Below are 7,728 nucleotides of genomic sequence, written 5' to 3' on the forward strand. Positions count from 1 at the left end.
GTTTGAGCCATCACTTAACGATAAACTTAGGAACTGTCACAAATCGTTCCGCGTACCAAACATGCTGCCCAATCATCACCGGGTGGTTTGCGGGAGGTGAAGAAATGAGGTATCTACAGAGCCCCCACTTTGACTGAGGCTTGGACAAGGCGAAAGTAAAAGTATAGCCATCAGGTCAATTGAAGATTACAACCTGACGACTATGGTGACGCGAGGCGGCTCAAGGTGTCTGAACCAAGGACCTGTCGTCGGAACATTTTATAGTCTGTCGATTATCGGGGAGGGTAGTTTAAAGTCTATCAGACTACGTAAGGAAGCTCGCCAGCTATAAGAAGAGACCATACCTGAAATTCCTTGAAACTCCAGGGGAAACAAAACGCGATATTGGGAGAAGACACCAAGACATAGTTAGGAACTGCTGGGAGAAATATGCTTGTGGTCGGCTTCAAACAAACTTCGGAAGAGCTTGGGGTCGATGTTGATCTCCATGTCTCGAGAGGGAATGTCTATCCATTAACTCTCGCCGGGGGAACATAATCGGGAACTGATCTCCATGTCTCGAGAGGGAATGTCTATCCGTGTACTCTCGCTGGGGGAACATAATCGGGAACTGATCTCCATGTCTCGAGAGGGAATGTTTATCCGTGTACTCTCGCTGGGGGAACATAATAAAGGCGTGTCGAAACACCTTTCAAAGAAGAACCGCTCGTTGTAACAAGCTAGGTCTTGGCCAAACATAAAAACAGTTTGCTGTTGGCTTGGGAATACGGATCCGGGCGAAGAATATACGTCAAACGGACCAAATATGTGATATGGCATCGAGGAAGAGGTGCACCAAATATGGGCCCACAAAAATAACGAACTTATAAAGAATCGTCGAAAATTCCTATGGAGGGAAACTGAGGAAGAGGTGTAGCAAGAGCTGCGTCCCTTGGAATAGGCCAAGCACCTGCTGCGTCTTTTCCTGAGTGTGTCAATCCTGCGTAAAAACCGGATGAAATAGAGGAGTTTGTTTCATTATTTCGAAATACAATTCCTTATTTTCTCTCTCAAATTCCAACCATTTCCGTCAAAATTTGATCCAAAAGCTTGCATTTGCCATGACTAATCGAGGTATGTGTATCAATCTTGCATTTATCTTCCGTATTTGATCAAATGGGACCGACAAAATTAGGGTTTTCGACCCTAATTAGCGAAAATTTGGGGCTTTTCCCCCAAATGATTTTGCCTTAAAAAATTTACTTTGTAAATGGCCAATTGGTAATATAAGGATCATAACCATGTATTTGTTTCAAATTTTCATTGAGTTTTAAGCATTTGAGTGAAATTGTGACGGTTTCACAGCTAAACCGTAAATCGCTTCGAAAATAGCCTTAGGATTGCCCATTTGTGACTAAACATGGTATTTGGAATCCTTGCATGATGGGTAAACTTCCTACCATATCGGAATTTTGATTGGTGACGGCTTTTTCAGGACACTTTTCTAGGGCATAATCGCCGTTATAACGAAATGCTGTCGAAATTCCGACTCGAACCCATGACTAGGCTTCAACTTAGGCTTGACTTGACCCAAACTACAACATGAGCAGATGGGTTTGTGGAAAAATTGCCAAGGATGGCGAGAAAAGAGCGATTTCGGAGCTCCGGGAATTCGAAAATCCCCTAATTAAGGATTGTCGTCACTTGACGCGACCTACATTCACTTTAATTTTGTAGGCGACGAGGCTTCTACATCCGGGAGGGATCCCATGGACGTGGCCACTGCTCTTGACCCTTCTCAGATGCTTGAGGAGGCGTTGGAGGAGGCTTTCACTGCTAACCTCAGTCTCGTCCGAGCTTTCTTGGACCGGTTTTGGGACACGACCTCCACGTTTCACATGCCTTTTGGCGAGGTGGGGGTCACGTTTGAGGACTACGGCATGATTTATGGTCTGCTGTATGCGACTGAGGTGCTGGAGTGGCCGGAGACAAACATGAGGGTTGACTCGGCTGAGGCTAGGAGGTTGATCGGCTGGAACTTGGCGCCGAAGGCTGCTGCGGTACCTGGTTTGGTGCCTACTTCTTACGTTCGGGATTACTTTGCGTGGAAGACCCCAGCATTAGCAGTGATCGAGGGGAGGGAGGCGGCTCCTTTTCCCTGTACTGCAGAGCAGAGAGTTCGTTTGTGGCTCTGGTGGTTTCTGTCTTCGATCTACCTCGGAGACAAGGGAGAGAGGCTTTCAACGAAGTTCCTTCCCTTTCTTTCTGACCTGAGCTCCCTAGGCCATTGGGACTTGGTCACTGCTGGTTTGCGGTCCTCATCCGCTTTTTGAGGGCCATGGTTCGTCCGGAGTTCATGGAGAAGTGGACTTCTCCTGCTACTGTCGGCCCTGGACTGCTGTTGGAGGTATGAACCTCCATTTTATCTCATGAAAGATCATTTCCTTTTCTGTCAAATCACGAAAGATCGTCGTTGACTATCTTGTTTTATAAACGTGGGTGTAATCCTATTTTCCGGGCCTCGCGCCCAAGAGGACGGAGCCGGTGGAGAAGGCTTATCCTGTCGGCGAGAGGTGAACGCTCTTCAGTTGGACGGCGTGAGTACTTCACCTTCCCTCGTTTCTTCATTACTTTTTCAGAACTGATCATAAGAATGACTTTTTGCTTTTCCAAGTGGGTGCCCAGGCCTTGGGTGGAGTACGCTGGCGCTCCTCCCTTTGTGGCTGAGGTCCTTCGACCTAGGAGCTCGAGCTGGTTGCTACTGAGGACGTCCATGGGTCCTGTGTGGTACTTGGGTGAGCACTTGGCTCGTCAGTGCTCTCGGGATGTCTTGATGGTTCCCATCGATCCTCCTAGGACGATGTTAAGGGAGCCTTCTGAGGTTGAGAGGGAGGCTAACCTGGCTGGCGTCGGTGGCGACGCCCTTCCTCTTCCGGGTAAGGATTACTCGGCGTTCCTCTACGGGAGTTTGGCGCACTGGCCGGTTGTGGTAAGTGTTTTACTCTTTATTTTTGATTATTTTGAGAACACGATGAATGATCATCGGTTAAAATAAATTATTTGACTTTGCAGGAGGTCGAGGCGGCGGGCATCGAGCCCCAGAGTACCCCTAGACCCTCGAGTACACTTACGCGACGGGGATGACGATGATCTCCGAGCTGCGTGACGTTGATGCGGCGGTGAGAGATGCTGGCTTGGACGAGTGGCAGCATCTGATTCGGAGGGTGTGTCTCCTAACTTGTATAATTTTGTGTAAGAACACATTTGCTTGAGTTTGTCCAACCGTTAAGAATCTTTTCTATTGAAATGTAGGTTGCGCCATCCCGGTTCGTGGCTTTATGGAGGGTAGCCAACCGGCTGCGGGCTACTGTCGTCGAGGTACTTGTTGGCGGCCGAGGACGTCAGGTATGAACCTTCCGTTTACTTCATTTTCGAATTTTCTAATTTTCCTTATGTTTAAAATGGTTGACATGAGCCAATTCTTGTTGTTTGCAGAGGGAGCACGAGCTTGCCCAGTCCCGAGAGGAGACAGCTCGCCTGCTGAGGGAGTTCAAGGTCCGCGACGCCGAGGTTGCTGCTCTCGAGGCGAGAGTTGCTGAGCTAGACGGCGACAACAGTAGCTTTTTTGTTGTTTTTTTGCTGTGTTTTGTACATTTGTACATTTTTGGGACCTACATTTTGGACATTCAGACTTTGTTTTGGGGCTCGAGCCCCCAGTTTGGTGTACATATCTTCTCTTGGTTGTATATATGATGGCCTGAGTGCCTTTGCTACTGGGTTGCTTTGTTTGTATCTGCAGGTTAGCTTTGAACAGGTTTGGTAGATGACGATTTGCGCTGTCATGCTACCGAAATTTACATAGAAATCACATAGAACATACATGTGTACACATGGCCTAAATTAGCGCAAAACCATGACTCGAAAATGCAAAAATATGCAAATTTTTTGCCGGAAATGACCGGACGGTAGGGGAGGGCTACCCCCTAAAAAAATGAAAAAATAGAAACATATAAGTTTGAAATGTAATGTGGAATGGGAGTGAAATGATTCCCCAGAAAGAAAATTAAAAAAAGAAATCTATAAGTTTGAAAATGAATAAATTAAATTGGTGAAATGATTCCTCAAAAGAAAATTTAAAAAAGAAATGGATAAGCGTGCTAAGCTGACGAAAATGTTGATATCGCGACTAAATGCGTGCCCGTGAAATTAGGAAACACGAAATATGGCAACTTGACGTATTTACCAAAATAATAACCAGTATGAATAGGAAATTATTCGTTGAGGAATTTAGGAAATATCCAACGAGGAAAATCACAAAAAGAAGGCTGAGGAAGAGGCGTAGTAGGTGTTGCGCCTGTTCCCCAGTGCATCCGTCCTGACGGATTTTAGGATACAACTTTTAGTATAAATAGCGACGTCGGGGGATGTTTTATTCACATAATTCTTCCGTCTTTTCTTCGTCTTTATACATAAAGCTCCCAAAATAAGCATACATCATGAATACTTTCGAAATTCGTCTAAAAGAATGGACAAATGAGTTCTCTAAGTTGAGAAACACGACATGGGTGCTTATAATTTTGGATCGCTGTTGAGTTTGAAGTTGATCAAGTTAGTCAAACCGTTCCTAGATGCTTGTCTTGATTATTGGGACCCGAATTATCACGTATTTGCCATCCCTGGAGGCGACATTTGCCCATTTCCCGAAGAAATTGATGCGATTGGTGGTTGGGACCCGGAACATTTGCCTGCTATTCCTCCACTTCTCAAGGGTATAAGAACAAGTTCATAGACTTTCTTAGGTTGGCAAGAGCTGATGTGGACCGTCTTGTGAATTTTAAAGGAGTGCGAATGTTGAATTTCATCGATCGATTCATCAATAGGGCAGATCTCACTATCTCTTATGTTGCGAGGCGAAGGGCATTCGGGTTTTGCCTATTACAAGTATCTGTCCTTCAAGGGCATGTTGATGAGGATTTGAGAGGCGACCCTCGTTACTTGAGCGTGATTGAGCAAATGGAGCTGCGCAGGAGCCTGGCTTGCATGTGCTTGATGCGTGTCTTTTATATGATGTTTTGCACCTCATTTTACACGCATTTCAGAGCTCAGTTGTGTAGTTTAAGCTATCATTTCCCCCATTTCCGTCTACTTTCATGTTTTTGTACTTTATTGCAGAAATGTGAAGAATTCAGCGTAAATTGAGCTAAATCCGTCCCCGAGTATCCTGCATTGCATTTGACGTGAAGTATTCACTTAAGGAACGAGCTTTGTGTGCATTTCAAGGCCCAAAAGACAAATCCACGAGATTATAGAACTCAAGTAGCAGCTCAAGCAGTCGATCGACCAATACCATCAGTCGATCGACCAACCTGCGGGTTCCAGAAGCTACTGTACACTGAAGAGCAGTCGATCGACCGCCATGCTTAGTCGATCGACCAAGCCGCTATCCCAGAAGAGAATTAAAAGATCGAGGAACTTGAAGCCCATTATGTTTAGGTTTTGATAATAAGTGTTACGTATGTTTGCTATATAACGTAACCTAGACCATCAAATACAGGCATGCAGTTTTGATCCGATTTCTATCTAAGTTTTACATAGTAACATTTAGTTTTAATTAAGGTTCGGAATATTGTTTTGGCATTGGAATTTCGTTCTTATTCATAATCATTCCTCTGCAATCTCGGTATTCTTCTGCCTTATTTGAATTCACTCTTATTTCGTTATTAGTATAGAATTGCTAGTTAGGTTCCCGAAACCGTTTTATCGCTTTATGTTAATTGTTTGTTCTACTATTTTTAGCATGAATTCAGTAGTCTTTATCGTCAATATTATTGTTATTTTTGCCATAGCCATGAGTAGCTAAATCAATTGTGCTAGGATGTAGGGGAATTATGGCGTAGGCGGCGTAGTATTAATTTGGACTAAAATCGCGTGTCAGTCGATCGACTGTCATACTTGGTCGATCGACTGACCACGTGAGGTTACCTTTCGTTTTGATTGATTTTAATGTTGTATTTAACGAATCGAATGCATGCGACCAGTTAGATGCTTAATTTATGACTGACCCATTAAATCGAAAGATAGGGAAAGTTGTTAGATCACCAATTAAAATGACTAAACTGTGCTGAGATCGAAAGATAGGTAAAGTTCAGATTATTAGTCACTTTTCAGGACGAGAGTCAGTATTAATGATATTAGGGACATATAGCGAGATCGAAAGATGCTATCTGTTAAGAGTGGACCGAGAGAACCTCTTGTTTCCCGCCTCACATGTGTTCGATTTAGACCTGTTTAGTATGTTGCCGCCAAAGCTATAAAGAACCGACCATCCTAGTACCTCTTTTTATACTTGATTTCATCCGTTTGCTTAGTTCACTTTATTTTATTGATCATTAACTATAGACCAATTCAATCAAACCCCCACCTTATTGTTACCTTAGACCGAACTTAAACAACTAGAAATTACGTCTGCCTCTCTGTGGTTCGACCCGACTGCCACTAGCTATAGTTGTAGTTGGAGATTATAAATTTATTTTTGACACCTCACGACGGGTATCAAATTTTGGCGCCGTTGCCGGGGAGGCAATTGTTCTAATTTTTAGTTGTTTTTATTTAGTCTCTCTTTAGTTTAAGGGACTTCCGTTCCTTAATCTTTTCTTATATTCTTTTTGTAGTTTCTTCTTATGCGCAAGTCACAGGGTGGTGAACTAGTACCATTAAATCCTGAGATCGAGAAATTCTTGCGCGAGATGAGACGATCACAAAGGGTATTACCGACAGAGGAAGAGCTGAGTACTTTGTCAAGCTACTACGAGAACGCTCTGTTCGAAGGAGATCCACCTACATCTCCTGCCTCTACTTCTTCAGCTGAGACAGTCACTTCTCCAGAAATTCCAATCATGGTTGAAGAAGCAACCATTGCTAGTCACTCAGAGCCGACAGCTGTGAATCTCTACAAAGGATTCGAACTACCTGAAGAGGCGAGAAAATTCGAGCCAAAGCCTTCCTATATTTATCTGGTTGAGAGAAACCAGTTCGGGGGAGCTGCAAATGAAGATGCAGCCAAGCACATGGAGATTTTTATTGATTATTGCTGCTCTATACCCCCGTCGGCCGGTGTGACCCAAGACCAGATCAAGAAGACCATGTTCATTTTTTCGCTTCGTGATGCTGCCAGGGAGTGGTATAGAGATCTGGATCGAGCTGCTCATGGGATCACCGACTGGAATTCCTTAGCCCTAGCATTCTACAAAAAGTACTTCTCTGCCTCGAAGACGAATGCCATTAGAGCTCAGATCACGAGCTTTAAACAAGGGCCTGATGAGAACTTTCATGAAGCATGGGTCCGTTTCAAGAAACTGGTGCGAACCATACCGCACCATGGGTTCGAAAAATGGAGTCTTTGCAATCAGTTCTATAATGGGTTGTATGACGATCAGAGGGCTATTTTGGATGCTACAGCCAATGGCCGATTTGCTGAGAACATGGGAGAGACTAAGGGGTGGAAGATCATCGATGATTTGGCCACTCATAAGGCTGAATATGGGAATTCGAAAGGAAACCAGAGGAGAGCTGCTGAATCTTCCTCTGTTGCTGCACTAGAAGCTCTCACTGCAAGGTTTGACAAATATGAATTGGGTGGAGCTTCTAAAGAAGGGATGTACCATGTTAACGCTGTTTCAGACGGTCCTTTCGTCTGTAGAAGATGTGGAGCTGAGGGGCATGTCTCAGAGAATTGTTCTATCCCCTTTG

The 7,728-nt window shown here is 44.4% G+C and overlaps 1 non-coding gene across 1 annotated transcript; it reads right to left on the reverse strand.

The window, feature by feature from the left end:
* Window positions 1-7,256: 7,256 nt before the first annotated feature.
* LOC141645169 (small nucleolar RNA R71) lies at window positions 7,257-7,363 on the reverse strand. Its single transcript, XR_012544755.1, has one exon. It is a non-coding gene; the product is annotated as a small nucleolar RNA R71 (small nucleolar RNA).
* Window positions 7,364-7,728: the final 365 nt, after the last annotated feature.

This window comes from Silene latifolia, chromosome 2 (assembly GCF_048544455.1).
Source record: "Silene latifolia isolate original U9 population chromosome 2, ASM4854445v1, whole genome shotgun sequence".
Classification (NCBI taxonomy): Eukaryota; Viridiplantae; Streptophyta; class Magnoliopsida; order Caryophyllales; family Caryophyllaceae; genus Silene; species Silene latifolia.